This window comes from Rana temporaria, chromosome 7, assembly GCF_905171775.1.
Source record: "Rana temporaria chromosome 7, aRanTem1.1, whole genome shotgun sequence".
NCBI lineage: Eukaryota > Metazoa > Chordata > Amphibia > Anura > Ranidae > Rana > Rana temporaria.
Genome location: NC_053495.1, coordinates 207,215,148 through 207,232,870, shown reverse-complemented (window position 1 = coordinate 207,232,870; position 17,723 = coordinate 207,215,148). Strand labels below are relative to the sequence as shown.

At 44.7% G+C, this 17,723-nt stretch overlaps 1 protein-coding gene across 1 annotated transcript in view; it reads right to left on the bottom strand.

Moving 5' to 3' along the window:
- The window catches only part of PTPRF (protein tyrosine phosphatase receptor type F), a 1,292,748-nt gene that overhangs the window by 833,898 nt on the left and 441,127 nt on the right, over positions 1 to 17,723 (bottom strand). Inside the window, exon 3 of the mRNA XM_040360892.1 lies at positions 15,502 to 15,561. The gene's annotated coding sequence lies outside the window, so the exon portion shown is untranslated. The remainder of the gene's footprint in view (positions 1 to 15,501; positions 15,562 to 17,723) is intronic.

Here is a 17,723-nt window from a genome sequence, read left to right as displayed (position 1 = left end):
TACGCCAACATATAGCAGAGCGGCGAGCACAGTATTCACAAAGCACTCACTCCCAACGTTGCGCCTGCTCAACGTAAGCCCGCGTAATTCAAAGTAGGTGGAAGGTGGGCGTGATCCATTTAAATGAAGCGTGACCCCATGCAAATGATGGGCCGAACGCCGTCCCGTGGACGCATTTCAGTACGCATGCGTCAGAATCACGTCGTAAATACTCCATAAGATACGTTGAATCACTGCCTACGACGTGACGTAACCTACGCCCAGCCCTATTCACGTACTACTACGTAAACGACGGAAAATATAACGGCTGTTCCCTGGTCCATACCTTAACATGACTTACCCCTGATTTATGAGGCTTAACTTTACGCCGGACGTACGACTTACGTAAAAAGCGTATAATAATGCACCGGGCGCAAGTACGTTCGTGAATCGTCGTATCTCCCTCTATTTGCATATTCGATTCGTAAATCAATGGAAGCGCCCCTTGCGGCCAGCGTAAATATGCGCCCACGATACGACGGCCTAGAAAACTTACGTCAGTCGGATGACGCCTAATTTTAGGCGTATCTAGTTCTGTGGGCATGGCGCACATTGGCACTTACGCGGCGTATATCTCGAGCTACGCCAGCGTAAGTGCTACGTGAATCCGGGCCTATAACTTTTTGCAATCAATATGCGAAATTTTGTTACCAAAAATATGTAGAAGAATACGTATCGGCCTAAACTGGAGGAATTTATATATATATATATATATATATATATATATATATATATATATATATATATATATTTTTTTTTTTTTGGGGGGGGATATTTATTTTAGCAAAAGTCAAAACTATTGCTTTTTTTCTAAATTTTCGCCCTCTTTTTTTGTTTATAGAGCAAAAAATTTTAACGGCAGAGGCGATCAAATACCACTAAAAGAAAGCTCTATTTTTGGGGAAAAAAAGGACGTCAATTTTGTTTGGGTACAACGTTGCGCGACTGCGCAATTGTCAGTTAAAGTGACGCAGTGTCGTATCGCAAAAAGTGCTCTGGTCAGGGAGGGTCCTTTCACACGTGCGGACCGTTTTTTAGATCAGTTTTTTATCATCAGTTGATCCGTGTTTTCATCCGTTTTACATCCGTTTTACATCAGTTGTCATCCGTTTTACATCCGTTTTTCATCCGTTTTTTTTTCTTGTTAGAACTTTATTTTTATTACATATTTTGCTGAAAAACGGATGTTAGCAGATCGGATGTTAAACGGATCGTCCGCTAACATCCGTTTTTCGTCCGTTCCGTTTTTTTGACGGAAGAAAAATAGGGTTTTCTTCCGTTCAAAAAAACAGAGCTTAACGGAGACGGATGTTAACGGACGTTAGCGGATGCTCATCCGATAACGTACGCTATCCCATTGGAAAGCACATCCGCTAAAGAAGTCCCGCCCCTGGGACGCAACGTTCGGTAGGGAAGTACGTGACTTCACCCGCTGCCATCTATCGGACCATGCTGTGCGTTTTTGTTTGCAATTGATTCCTAGCACTGGATATAGTGCTTTTTATGTAAGTGTATTTTCACTATTAAATGTTATATTGGTTATTGCGGAGAAACACTATGTTTTGTTTTTCTTACATCGGATTCCATGGCTGCTATCCATGCTGATATTACTTGAGATCTGCCATCCATGCTGATATTACCTGAGATGTATTCCTTTCCTGCTTGGATTTTGCGGTTACATGCCTGGGATTGACCCTTATGGGAAAGCGATTTTTTATTATCAGTGAGGTGAGCGGCCATTGTTACTATTGGTGGAGGTCTCCTGCTAACCCACGCTATATCACCTGCATGCCTCATATTGTCAGTCACTTATAAGAGAATCACCTGGATGATCTTTATTTGGACTTTTCCTCTAGCGTTGCACTATCTACTTTACATTGACTCTTAAGGAATTTATAAATTGAATCCTAGTGCATAGCTGCTGATTGTGTTTTACCTGTATATTGCGCTGATTTTTTTACTATTTTTATTCATTGGAAAGCATTGCAGTCCCTAAACGGACGTATTAAAAAAACGGACGAACGGTCCGCACGTGTGAAAGGACCCGAAGGGGTAAATTCTTCCGGGGCTGAAGTGGTTAAAGTAGCGCAGTGTTGAATTGCAAAAAAAAAATGCCCCGGTCATGAAGGGGTAGAACCTTCTGGAAGTCAGGCGAGCCTTTATCCTCTTACCATGATTCTGGAATGCTGAAAAGTGTATTTATTTTATCAGTATAGGATTCCTCCATTGTACATCTAGGGGGCTTCCCAGAAGCAATAAGTAAACCTTATAAACACTTGTATTAGACATGAGAGGTAAAGCCGGTGAGGATCCAGCAGCTGAAACGTCGCACAACAACACAAGCACTCCCCCTTTAGAAACAGACAACTCATTGTAGCTTCCCTTCAAGCACCTCTTGTCCTTCAATCACCATCAAATCATCGGTGCGGCTCATGTAAATATCTTCACTCCAGAAACATTGATAATAAAACGACTTATCAAAACTTCTCCAAAAAAAGCAGAATGCTGAAAAGGGTAAATTATTCATAAAAAAGATCGGATTTATCAAAATATGATTTTTTTATAACCACTTTCTGATATAAGAAATAATAATAAAAAAAAACACTAAATTCGGAGATTCTTACAAGAAAACCCTGAGCGACACATAAAATGACAACATAAAAGCCATAAAGGCAAAGGCTCATTCTGTATTTTGTTGTGTTATTCAGCAGAAAAGTTAACAATTCGCATCGAACTTTGGCCAACTGTGACTCCACAGGCCTGTCTGTGTATGTTCTGGACTGGACTAGTCACAAGGACCCGCAAAAAATGGACCCGGCCAAACTTAAAGTGGTTCTAAATGCGCAAGTTTTATTTTTTTTCATCTTAACCACTTAAGACTCTGACCTTTAGGCAGCCAAAGGACCCGGCCAGTTTTTGCGATTCGGCACTGTGTCGCTTTAACTGACAATTGCGCGGTCGTGCGACGTGGCTCCCAAACAAAATTGGCATCCTTTTTTCCCCCACAAATAGAGCTTTCTTTTGGGGGTATTTGATCACCTCTACGGTTTTTATTTTTTGCACTATAAACAAAAATGGAGCGACAATTTTGAAAAAAATGCAATAATAAATAATAAAATAATAAATATCCCCCAAAAATATATAAAAAAAATGTTTTCCTCAATTTAGGCCGATACGTATTCTTCTACATATTTTTGGTAAAAAAAATCGCAATAAGTGTTTATCGGTTGGTTTGCGCAAAATGTATAGTGTTTACAAAATAGGGGATAGTTTTATTGCATTTTTATCATTTTTTTTTACTACTAATCAGCGATTTTTTTTTGTGACTGCGACATTATGGCGGACACTTCGGAGAATGTTGACACATTATTGGGATCATTGTCATTTTCACAGCAAAAAATGCATTTAAAATGCATTGTTTACTGTGAAAATGACAATTGCAGTTTGTGAGTTAACCACAAGGGGGCGCCGAAGGGGTTAAGTGTGATCTCATATGTGTTTCTAACTGTAGGGGGGTGTGGCTGTAGGTGTGACATCATTGATTGTGTTTCCCTATAAAAGGGAACACACGATCAATGACGGCGCCACAGTGAAGAACGGGGAAGCTGTGTTTACACACAGCTCTCCCCGTTCTTCAGCTCCGGGTACCGATCAAGGGACTCCAGCGGCGATCGGGTCCGCAGGTCGCGCGGTCCCGGAGCTTCGGACCGGGTCGCTGGCACGCGCCCGCGACCCACAGCTGGGCACTTAAAGAGGACGTGCTTGTGCCCAGCCGTGCCATTCTGCTGACGTATATGTGCAGGAGGCAGTCCTTAAGTGGTTAAAGTGGTTCTAAATGCGGAAGGTTTTTTTCATCTTAATGTGTTCTATACTTTAAGATAAATAACCTTTCTGTGTGCTGCTCCCGCTCCAGCCCCCCTAATACTTAACTGAGCCCCATCTCGATCCAGCGATGTGGCTGAGACCACCGCTTGTGGAAGGGAATTCCACTTCCTTGCCGCTCTTACAGTAAAGAGCCCTCTACGTAGTTTAAGCTTAAACCTTTTTTCTTCTAATTTTAATGAGTGGTCACGTGTCTTATTAAAGTCTCTTCCGCAAAAAAGTTTTATCCCTATTGTGGGATCACCAGTACGATATTTGTACAGTGAAATCACATTCCCCTCTCAAGCGTCTCTTCTCCAGAGAAAATAAGTTCAGCGCTTGCAACCTTTCTTCATAACTAATATCCTCCAGACCTTTTATTAGCTTTGTTGCCCTTCTTTGTACTCGCTCCATTTCCAGCACATCTTTCCTGAGGACTGGTGCCCAAAACTGGACAGCATACTCCAGGTGCGGCCAGACCAGAGTATTATAGAGCGGGAGAATTATTGTTTTATCTCTGGAGTTGATCCCCTTTTTAATGCCAATATTCTGTTTGCTTTGTTAGCAGCAGCTTGGCATCGCATTCCATTGCTGAGCCTATCTACTAGGACACCCAGGTCCTTTTCCATCCTAGATTCCCCCAGAGGTTCTCCCCCCAGTGTATAGATTGCATTCATATTTTTGTCACCCAAATGCATTATTTTACATTTTTCTACATTGAACCTTTTAACGGTCAGGGGTTAACACCGTTTACAATATTCCATTCCACCAACCCAAGACAGCTTATCCGACACTCCAACAATCCAGCAGACACGATCCATTAGAATTCCCCAGAATAAACAAGACACACAGCTCTGATTCTGGTTCCAAAACGAATGAATGCTTTAATGGTAAACTCTCAGCTTTTTATACAGTTAGAAAGCATGCTGCAGTAATCACAGGGACAAAGAGAAACACTCCACCCAAAACATCACACAAAGGGTGCTTAACGAGTCCCCCTCAATCCACATCCCAGACAGACATTCTGGCACCGAATCCTCATGAATCAATTACTACAGCTGACATGGCAGACATTATGACTTTTAGAGTGTGTTAACTCACAACACATATTAGCATCAATAGAACTTTCACACAATACAGGGCTAGTTAGCATAGCACAATGAAATACCTTAGGAGCCAGACTCAATTAACACCTCAACAGTCTATGTGTCCCCACATGAATGAGTCACTCTGCTATTGACCTGTTGTGGACAGAATTAACCACCTGTAATATCTCAAGATCTCCTGCAATACATGAATTATCATTATTGTCCCATCTCATGTAATTCATGATATCATTTCTCAGTCATCCTATGCCCCTACTGGACATAGGATGACCCTAGACCCAAGAGTCCTTATTGAAGCTGGCACAGGAGTACCCGCATCCTTCAAAAGTCTCTGGGTATCCCGGGCCATTCCGTTACAAACCTCATTTGCCATGTAGTTGCCCACCCCATTAATTTGTTCAGATCTACTTGCAAGGTTTCCACATCCTGCGGAGAAGTTATTGCCCTGCTTAGCTTAGTCTCGTTCACCGACAACTGAAATAATAAAAAAAAGAAAGCTGGTAATTATCGGTTATTAACCAGTAGCTGACGAGCCGCCGTCATTATTCTGTAGCAGGTCGGCTCTCTCCCGCAAATCGCCGTAGCTGTACGTCGGCCCTTTAAGCACCTAGAGCTGGCATGCGCGCGCCCGCTGCACGGCGGGGGGAGCCGATGCATGTGGCCATCGGTCGCGATGATCGCGGGCACGAGACACAGAGCATTAAACACACAAATCTCGGTTCTGTCAAAAGAGGAGAGACAGATCGTTTACTAGCTAGGAACAACGGTCTGGCTTCTCCTCCAGTCCATCCCATCCCCCCATAGTAAGAAACACACAGAGAAAAAACACATATATAGTGATATTAAAAGGTTCATTTTTTTCTTCTTATAAATAACAAACATATCATACTTACCTCCACTGTGCAGTTCGTTTTGCACAGAGTGGCCCCAATCCAGCTGTTCTGGGGTCCCATGACGGCTCTCGCGGCTCCTCCCCGCATTAGATAACCCCCTCTGGGAAGCTCTCCCCCGAGGGGGGTTACCTTGCGGGCACGCTCCTGTATCATACACTCAGCCTCCATAGACACCTAGTATATGGTTGGCCCCGCCCCCTGGCGCCCACGTCATAGGATTTGATTGACAGCAGTGGGAGCCAATGGAGCCGAGAACCCATGGGGAGAGCGGCAATTTGGGGCTCAGGTAAATAAAACGGGGGGGGGGGGGGCTGGGGGGCCTGACACTGTAACGTGTTTTTTTTATCTCAATGCATAGGATGCATCAGGGCTTGACAAATTTGCTTGGAATCTAGGAGCCAGCTAAAAAAGTTAGGAGCCAGGAATGCGCCCCGTCCCGAAGAGCTTGCGTGCAGAAGCGAACACGTGTACGTGAGTAGCGCCCGCATATGAATGCGGTGTTCTAACCACACATGTGAGGTATCGCCACGATTGGTAGAGCGAGAGCAATAATTCTAGCACTAGACCTCCTCTGTAACTCAAAACATGCAACCTGTACAATTTGTTAAAACGTTGCCTATGGAGATTTTAAAGGGTAAAAGTTTGTCGCCATTCCACGAGCGGACGCAATTTTGAAGCGTGACATGTTGGGTATCAATTTCCTCGGCGTAAGTTTATCTTTCACAATATAAAAAAATTGGGCCAACTTTACAGGTGTCTTATTTTTTAATTAAAAAAAGTGTATATTTTTCCCAAAAAAGATGCGCTTGTAAGACCGTTGCGCAAATACGGTGTGACAGAAAGTATTGCAACGACCGCCATTTTTTTCTCTAGGGTGTTAGAATAAAAAATATATATAATGTTTGGGAGTTCTAATTAGAGGGAAGAAGATGGCAGACAGGGGAAGCTCCATTAGCATTGCTGGTTGTCTTGTCATACCAACGGCCACCACAAGACGGCATGAGATCACAGAAGGAAGCATATGCCTGCAGAAAGCCACGGCCTCAATTACCGGCTGGCGCGGTCTGACGCGATCGTGCGGCGGGGGAGGTGAGAGCGCACGGAGACACAGGAAACCCCAACTATGCCGCCAGGTCGCTAATTCTAGTCGCAATTGCGACCTGGTGCCCGGGGCATTTTTATAGCACTGATCGCTGTATAAATGCCAATGATCCCAAAAATGTGGGAGTTCAAAAACATGAGTTTATAAACTTGTAAGGTCCTTAGATGACCTGAAGGGGATATTTTTTTATCTTGTGGTTGCTACTTTGTTCAGTTTTTCATTTTCTTTGCAGTGTACCTTTAATTCTCCACCATGCAGCAAAGCCTTTCAATTTCATTTCATTAGATAAATCATGGAAGAATCAGAGCCCAATTTCACCAGCAGCCGTCTCAGGAATGTTAAGACTTTTTAGCCAACTTTGAAAAGAGTTCTATTTTCATTCTGGCACCGCTTCCCCGACTGCCATCAACCCACATTCTCCCTCCTATTAATCGCCGTCCACCCATCCGTACCTGGGCTGGCTACAGAATCTTTAAGCGCCTCTGAATTCCCTCCCGCCGAAGCATCAGCATGTTAGTTGTCAAACTGCATGAGCACAATTGAAATAGTCCTGTCAGTAACATTAAATCAAACTTTAATGCAGTGTCCGTGAGCTGCAGCCAAGAAGTGTGCATCGTCTGTTTCTCTATTTCCAGCCTCATTCCCCGGGAATGATAGGAAACCAGGTTTGCATAGCAAATAGGAGCCGCAAATACTGGCAGAGCCCAGCAGCCATCAAACAGACTGTGGCATCGGGAAAGCATAAGGCGGATTTTAAAGGGCACGCATCCCCCTCAACTGTGTGCAAATCGACGTAGCCGGTAGAGGGGGTGAGTTTAGGAAAAGGCAATGGTATAAGAGGAAGAGTAATGAAGAAAAAATGATCCGCACTCCGGTCGTTGCTCTTTAAAAAAATCTTAGGGCCAGATTCTCTATGATTCTGCGGCGGCGCGTAAGCTATTTACACTACGCCGCCACAACTTATAGGAGCAAGTGCCCTATTCCCCAAACACTTGCTCCGTAAGTTGCGGCGGCGTAGTGTAAATGGCCCGGCATATGGCCGCGTAATTCAAAGGGGGCAGCTTGTATTCAAATTAAGCGCGCCCCCGTGCCGATCGAACTGCGCATGCGCCGGGCGAAAAAAAGCCCAGTGCGCATGCTCCAGCTCACGACGGAAAACGTCAATGACGCTGACTTAGGAAAACTACGTAGCCAACGGAAAAAGCCGACGCGGACCCGACGCCATACTTAACATGGCATACGGCGGACTGGCGTAAGGAAACTACGTAACCGACGACTACGCGACGCTAATTCGTTCGGGAATCGGCGTATCAGGCTCATTTGCATAGTCAAATGAGACCTGAACGTAAACGCCACCTAGCGGTCAGCGTTGTATTGCATTTAGGATCCGACGGTGTAAGTGACTTACACCAGTCAGATCCTAGCCTAATTCCGGCGTATCTTGTTTTGCGAATATAAAACAATGATACGCCGGCGGGAATTTCAATTACCCCGGTGTATCTGTAGATACACCGGCGTAACTCTTTTGAGAATCTGGCCCTTAGTTTTATTGACAAGCCACAGTTATGACTAAGGCTTTATAGGCTGAAACGCGTCAACTGTTTTTACTTGCATTTGTTCACTGTGGTTTGTCAATAAAAACGAAGATTTTTTTTTAAAGCGCAACGACCGGAGTGCGGATCATTTTTTTTTCATTACTCGATCTGCACAGCCTGCGACTGTGGATCAAGCACCCGGGAGCTCTGCTATCTATGTGGTGTATGGATAGTAGCACTGATTTTTCTGTTTATACATAAGAGGAAGAGTAATGAAGGAAAAAAATGATCCGCATTCCGGTTGTTGCTCTTTAACAAAATCTTAGTTTTTATTGACAAGCCACAGTGAACAAACGCATTGACGCGTTTCAGCCATAAGGCCTTAGTCATGGTGGGTATGAGTAAGACCTTATAGGCTGAAAAGTGTCAACTGTTTTTACTTGCATTTGTTCACTGTGGTTTGTCAATAAAAACAAAGATTTTTTTTAAAGAGCAATGGCCAGAGTGCGGATCATTTTTTTTTTCATAACTCAGCGACTGTGGATCGAGCACCCGGGAGCTCTGCTATCTATGTGTTGTACGGGTAGTAGCACTGACTTTTCTGTTCATACATAAGAGGAAGAGGTTGGCCAATTCATCAATAGCTTACACATCTAAAACCTAATCAGTTCTTTTCATTTTGGGTGGCGTAGGGAATGGCTTAAACCCTTGTGCCATTTTTTATCCATTTGTGTCCCACTGGGGAGATTTCCCTTGACTTGCTGTGCTGTAGGCATAACAGGAAGTGAGAGGATATCACTTCAAATTGAGGGAATTGACAACTGATTTCATTGGAAGATCTAACCTTGTGGTTGCAACTCAAAGTTTTGGATTTCCTATCACGTTTTGGTCTGACGTTGCCAGGACCAATATAGGAGGCTGAACTCCCCCAGAGGGGACATTGGGGCATCTGGGTGGGGCTTTATTTATAATACAGAGGTGTACAAAGGCTAAAGTAGTCAGCACTCTTGCATTGCAGCTCTGGGGCCTAGAATGGAATCCCATCAGGTCCCAAAACAAACACTAGTCAGTGCATCTAGCACTTTGGCTGACCTGCACTTTGGTGTTGGGCATTAGCAATTAATTACAGTGGGCCAGATTCACAGAAGAGATACGACGGCGTATCTCCTGATACACCGTCGTATCTCTCAGAGTATCTATGCGACTGATTCATAGAATCAGGTTACGCATAGATAGCCCTAGATCCGACAGGTGTAATTGACTTACACCGTCGGATCTTAGGATGCTATACTTCGGCCGCCGCTGGGTGGAGTTTGCGTCGTAGTCCAGTGTTGGGTATGCAAATGAGGATTTACAGTGATCCACTAAGTTTTTCGCTTTCGTTACGTCGTCGCTAGTAATTTTTTCCCGTCGCAAAGTTAAGGCTGCTTTAACATGGCTTAACTTTAGTCGAGCCATGTTAAAGTATGGCCGTTTTTCCCGGGTCGAATTTCAAATTATTTATTTTTTTGACGTAAGACGTCCGGGAATACGAACGTATGCACGTCGCCATTCAAAAAAATGACGTCACTTCGCGCAAAGCACGGCGGGAATTTCAAAACGGAGCATGGCAGTACGTCCGGCGCGGGAGCGCACCTAATTTAAATGGTACACGCCCCATTTGAATTAGGCGGGCTTGCGCCGGACGCCGCCGCCGTAAGTTTTCACGCAAGTGCTTTGTGAATCAGGCACTTGCGATGAAAACTTGCGGCAGTGTAACGTAAAGGACATACGTTACGCCGCCGCGATTCTACGTGAATCTGGCCCAGTATACCCAACATATATTTTTAGATATGAAGCCCACTCACACCACTATCTGGAGCTTTGTCTTTTGTCTTCTTGGTGATCATGTTTATGCGCCCGGTCCTTCTGCGGGTCCCTTCCACAGCTCCCGGAATAGACAATTTGGGCAGCCTTTAACTCCTTATCCCCCATGTTCCAGACTTATTACGATGTAAGTACTTATAGGGATGAGTAACTCTTTTCCTTTCTTTTTATACATATCCTCCCCATTGATGGGTACAACATTGGATCATACTGGTCTACTCATGTTTTGTTTTATAGATTTGCGTCCACCCACCCCTGAAGAGTGGTATTATTCACGAAACGCGCTGGGTTCATTTGGATGCACTTATTCTCCTGCAGACGCCTCTACTTGTTACATTATCTTGAGTTCTCCATCTACTATGTATTTTTAAGTGTTTTTATTACATCCAGGATTTGTTCCACACCACATAGTGGTTTGTTGGTTGCTACTAATGTTTGTTTCTATATATGGTCTGTAATATGTGATTGACAATTTTATTCACTGCGGCATGTATCATGTCATTTTGCCATGTTCCTTGTTTTACCAATAAAAACATGTTTTTGATACTGACTCATCTTATAGCCACGTGTACTCACCTCATTCAAAGTCCAAAAAAGCCCCCCTTTCTTCACACAGATTTAGGGATGAGACATGTGACCCATATATCTCATTCCAAGCCCCAAACTCCCCCTTTTTTAGCTAGCAAGAATAAGACTCAGAAATGCAGATCCACGTTTGCACTCGAAGCAGGCTCCTCTTCAATCTTGTCCATACAAAATGGATAACAGCCATTGGACACCACCCCACTGCATGCAACAACGGCCTAGCTGCCCACTTCAGTACGGGGTCAGGTGCCAGATGGAGGGTCCGGTGCCAGATGGAGGGTCCGGTGCTTCAAACCAAAGCTCCAATGGTGAATGGCGAGGTGGCCGTGGAAGTTAGAGGAGCCGAGGGGTAGCCGCATTTGGTAATGTATTGCTGTATACAGTATACCGCGCTGAGTCATTCTATTAATGAATACAAAGCCTGCTCGGATTGGCTTTGAGATTCAGAGAGGCGCGGGCTGGTGATATTACAACCTCTGCCAATCCGAGCAGGCTTTGTATTCATTAATAAAATACATTGCTTGCCATGATTGGCAGAGGTTGGAACATCATCAGCCCGTGCCTCTCTGAATCTCAAAGCCAATCCGAGCAGGCCTCTGTATTCATTTAAAGAATACATCACTCGCCGTGATAGGCTCAGTAGACTTTAATGTACATCCAGCGGACTGACATCCATATACCGGCGTATAAGACGACCCCCGATTTTTGGGAGATTTTTTATTTAAGTATAAAAGATTGTCTTATTTGCCGGAAAATACGGTAGTGGGTAAAGGTAGGATACTCCAGTAACACTTAGCAACAATTTCAGGACACTGAACTTCTCTTGTAGAACTGTGAGACAAGTCCTTGTACAAGTAACCGATCGACTGAGCTTTGTAGATTAATCTTCCTCTTTGGACAGCCAAGCAAAGTTCTTTCACTAAGAATTAAATAGGCTGAGCTCCTCAGCACACCAGACACAATGTCCCCTCTAAACACGCTGACTCTGCATAAGAGGGATAGCAGCAGTTCACGGCCTGAAGGATCTCTCTGACCAGTCTTTACTCACTAAAATCCTTCGAACACTGGGTGCCTCCTTCCGATATCCTCCAGACACTTTCATTCCGTGGTACCAGAAAAAATCTTCAGATGACAGCCCCTCACAGTCAGCTTCAGCAACTCTCAGCAAAGTCGGTCTTGGTTGTTCTGCAGGCTAGTCGGTAAGAAGGCTTGGTTTTTCCCTGGGCATTCCCCAGGTTTTGTTGTTATCTAGGCCTCCAGCTAGTTCCACTGAAGCCTTGACAACCCGTAGGCACACGGCAGAATGGCCCAAGGCAGTGATGGCGAACCTTGGCACCCCAGATGTTTTGAAACTACATTTCCCATGATGCTCTTGCACTCTGCAGTGTAGTTGAGCATCGTGGGAAATGTAGTTTCAAAACATCTGGTGTGCCAAGGTTTGCCATCACTAGGGGGTTAACAGCCCCCGTAAGGCTATGATCTCCTCCACAGGGAAAAGGACCAGGCTGCTCCAAGTCCCAGAGCATTTATACACACTCCCAGTCATCATCTGGGCACTTCTCCCCAGGGATTGGCCAGGGCTGTAGAAATATTCAGCTGCTGATTAGATTCTTTCTGCCCACTAACTTTCAGAAGGTTTCTAGCCAACTAGGGGGAAGCAGTCAATCCTGCAGCCACTGAGCCCAGGTTCACACTGGGCTGCGGGAGTGAAGCCGTGCGAGTTCAACTGAACTCACACACTTGTCAGTCCCAATTTCGGCCACGATTACAGAGACATCTGTGCAGGTCAATGTAAATCGCGGGATGAAATCGCAAAAAGTTGTACAGAAACTACTTTTTTAAATCAGTGCAGAGCAGCAGATGCGGCGTCGCACCGAGAAGGACTGTGACATTGCCGGAAAATGCAGCCGATTTTATATGCGATTTGACATTTCAAATTGCATGTCAAATCGCACCAGTATGAACCAGGGCTTAACCACTTAAGCCCCGGACCATTTTGCAGCTAAATGCCCAGGCCAGGTTTTGCGATTCGGCACTGCGTTGCTTTAACAGACAATTGCGCGGTCGTGCGACGTGGCTCCCAAACAAAATTGGCGTCCTTTTTTCCCTACAAATAGAGCTTTCTTTTGGTGGTATTTGATCACCTCTGCGGTTTTTATTTTTTGCGCTATAAACAAAAATAGAGCGACAATTTTGAAAAAAATGCAATATTTTTTACTTTTTGCTATAATAAATATCCCCCAAAAACATAAATAAAATTATTTTTTTCCTCAGTTTAGGCCGATACGTATTCTTCTACCTATTTTTGGTAAAAAAAATCACAATAAGCATTTATCGATTGGTTTGCGCAAAATTTATAGCGTTTACAAAATAGGGGATAGTTTTATTGCATTTTTATTAATTTTTTTTTTTTACTAGTAATGGCGGCGATTAGCGATTTTCTTTCATGACTGCGACATTATGGCGGACACATCGGACAATTTTGACACATTTTTGGGACCATTGTCATTTTCACAGCAAAAAATGCATTTAAATTGCATTGTTTATTGTGAAAATGACAGTTGCAGTTTGGGAGTTAACCACAGGTGGCGCTGTAGGAGTTAGGGTGCACCTAGTGTGTGTTTACAACTGTAGGGGGGTGTGGCTGTAGGAATGACGTCATCGATTGTGTCTCCCCTATAAAGGGGATGACACGATCGATGCGCCGCCATAGTGAAGCACGGGGAAGCCGTGTTTACATACGGCTCTCCCCGTTCTTCAGCTCCGGGGAGCGATCGCGAGGAGGCGGCTAGAAACGAATAGCCGCGCCGTGGTCCCGGATCACTCCCCAAGGGAATCCGCCCGCCGCACGCAGCGGGGGGGGGGGTCCCCGATCGGACCCCCCACCCGCTAGAAGGCAGGGACGTATATATACGCCCATCTGCCTGTCCGTGCCATTTTGCGGACGTATATAGTCGTGCGGCGGGCGTTAAGGGGTTAAACACAGAACCGACCAGAACAATCTATCACAGCTACACTTAATACAGTGATCCAAAACTAAATTAGCCTAACAACGAAATGCGGCTCCACTGGATACCATGTGCCAAAACTACATTTACCAAATCCTAACACCTTTCTGGGAGGGTGCTTCACAAGGGGCAGCCCTGGAGCAGATACAGAAATACTTTGTAAATCCTCACATATACCCAGTGAAGTGACTGCTCTGAGGTGATACACAGATGAAACAAATCCCCCCAGCATAAGTTGAACGAGTTTATTTGCAGTCTTCTCTCCTCTACAGTCATTCAAAGGACAGAATTTACACAGGATCTGTCAGCTCTGAATAGGAGCAGAAGTTACATCAGTGAGGAGAGCTTTAAAAGCTGATTGGAGGGAAGAGACCCCCCCCCCCCTCTCCACACAGAATACAGGAACAGGCTATAAATCACAGGATGTGCCCTCCCCTGTCGCCATTGTTCTCTTGGTGTCAGGAAAACTTATCAGAAGTGACTCATGCTGATAGCAGAGGAAGGACGCAGACAGAAATGGCACTTAGTGCTCTGGGCTGAGACAAGTACACACCATAGAGGGGTATGCGTTGTTCATATTTCCACCACCTCTGGCTCAGACCCTTTGGTGCCTGCTTACCACAATCACTTGTAAACACAGAAGTCTGGTTTCTGTGTTTACAAGTGACAGCTCTGCACTCTGTATGTAATGCAATCCTGGTATTTAATGCCCCTTCTACTTTTTTTGTGAAATTTGACTGACCACACCCACTATTTGATGTGATTTGGAGGGTGTGTGTGTAGGTTGAGGGGTTTTGTGGGGCCGTAGTTAAAGCGGTGGTTCACCCACAATAACAACATTCTAGCATTAAATTAGGCATAGTAGCGCAAGCTACAGTATGCCTTTATTTTATTTTTTTGCCCCGTACTCACTGTGTAATCCTATAGTGAAGATTCTGACTCCCCGCGGGGAATGGGCGTTCCTATCCAGAGGGAAGATGATCGACGGCCGGCTATGGCACGTCACGCTCCCCGAAGATAGCCGGAGTAGGTCTCAGCTCTTCACGGCACTATACGGCGCCTGCGCACAGACTATGCACAGGCGCCGTGAAGAGCCAAGTCCTATTTTGGCTATTTCCGGAGAAGCGTGGCGCGCCAGAGCCGGCCGTCAATCATCTTGCCTCTGGATAGGAACGCCCATTCCCCGCGGGGAGTCGGAATCTTCACTATAGGATTACACAGTGAGTACGGGGCAAAAATAAATAAATAAAGGCATACTGTAGCTCGCGCTACTATGCTTAATTTAATGCTAGAAAAAAAAAAAAAATTATAGGGTGAACCCCCTCTTTAAGTTCCAGCACCTATTGTTTGAGGAAAAAAGCCATGGGTAGGACTATTAGATACAAGGGTGCCTTGACGGGGGCTCTGTAGCATACTGTTAGACAAGATAATTCAGTTGGTTAGCAGGCTGATCAGTAAGTTGAGCCGGGAATTTCTTTGGTTTTGTTTTGTATTTGTTCCACATACCTTTACATTGATGGTGCCGATGAACCCGCCTTTATAATGAGAGATCCATGTATTATACTCCTGCAGAAAAAAAAAAAAAAGTCAATAAATAACATGGAATTATGTCACAATATAGAGAATAATAGTATCTATATTTATTTTCAGGGTGAGATCTTACAAAGGCCAATTACACACAAGGCTGATATCCGGTAGCGATGTGGTGGATGGAGGCAGATTGAATCATTTACTGGTTTAATACCTCCCCTGGGTTCTCCAGTTCATTATTTCACATTGTAAAGGATGCGGTGTAGCACCGTGCCTCCGCTGGCATATGTGGCAGAGCCAGGAAACCAAATGATCCGATTTCATGCAGGTGATCCAGCCCGCTGCCTTGTTTCAAAAGCCATTTTTAATATTTGTAATTCTGCAGCTTTATATAAAAACAGTCCCTGGCGATCCTGCCATGAAGGTCCGGCATTGACTCTTACAGGGTGACAACACTCTGTCCCTGTCTCCCAATTGTACTCATGTGTTGCCACCCAGTTACGTAAGCTTCTGATGGAAACGCGCGACATGATAAGTATCTATTTACTCAGCGGAACAATTTTTCACACAATACAAAAAAAATTGTGTTAAATATTGCGTTTCGTTTTTTAATTCATGAAAGTGTTTTTTTCCCCCCCCCAACAAAATTGCGTTTGCAAAATTGCTGCGCAAATACGATGTGACATAAAAAATGGCAACCACCACCATTTTATTCCCTAGGATCTCTGCAAAAAAAAATATATAGGGCTAGATTCACATGAAGTTAGGCCGGCATATCAGTAGATACGCCGACCTAACTCGGAATCTGCGCTGACCTAAGTTTAAGTGTATTCTCAAACAGAGATACACTTAAACCTATCTAAGATACGACGGCTTGCGCCGTCCTATCTTAGGGTGCAATATTTAGGCTGGCCGCTAGGTGGCGCTTCCATTGCGGTCGGCGTAGAATATGTAAATCACTAGATACGCCCTTTTCACGAACGTACGCCCGGCCGACGCAGTACAGATACGCCGTTTACGTAACGCATTATCAGGCCTAAAGATATTCCATCAAATAGCTGGAAGATTAATGTTAAGTATGGCCGCCGTTCCCGCGTCGAAATTCAAAAATTTTACGTCGTTTGCGCAAGTCGTCCGTGAATAGGGATTTACGTCATTTACATCCACGTCGAAACCAATAGGCCCGTGCAGCGTACGTTGCCGCAATGCACACTGGGATATGTAGGAGGACGGCGCATGCGCCGTTCCAAAAAAACGTCAATCACGTCAGGTCAAACAAAATTAACATTAAACACGCCCCCTCAGCCTATTTTGAATTAGGCGCCCTTACGCCCGCCCGCTTTAGGCTACGCCGCTGTAACTTAGCAGGCAAGTACTATGTGAATCATGTACTTGCCTCGCTAACTTACGGCGGCGTAGTGTAAAGACGATACACTACGCCGCCGCAAAGTTAGGGCGGGCTATGTGAATCTAGCCCATCATGTTTGGGGGTTCTGAGTAATTGGTCCGTCTTCCGAGCCCCCCACATGACCGATGGAGCACCAGCTGCCACTGCTGATAACTTTATGAGGTGCCTCTATAGGGTTGACAATTCTGTTTTCTTTAACATTAGCTGAGACCTCATTTGAATAGCACAGTGTTTGAAGATTTAGGTAATGACGAAGTCAGGAAGTGACGAAACGTTCCAGGGTGTGACAACCCATCGAACAACTGGAAGTGACGTGTGGGCTCCACAGACTGGTAACCAGGAAGACGCTGGAGGAACTAGACACCAGATGTCCTCAGGGTCATGACGGTCTGAGCGTTCATTATTCATTTTATCTGCATTTTATGATTTAATTCATGGTACGCCTATTGCAAAGGGGGTATCAAGGGTTTGTGGCAATACATTTTTAAAATGGTACTACTGTATGTGGCCATTTATTCTCTCATATGTACTGCGGATCTGGTAGCGTTGGTGGATATTGCAGAGATATCAGCGGAGGTGACAATGATTTGATGAGCAGTTTATTTACAGCTTTTTGGTGAGTGCATCCCCAAAAGGGGATTTGGATCCCCCCCACGTGGTGATTAATCACCTGGTGAAAGAAGCACTGCTTTAAAGACTCCATCCATCACAAATCCATCACAAATCATCCCTATCTACTGCACTAAGTGCCTCTGGTTTATATGTTATGAATCTTTCAAACGATGGTAAG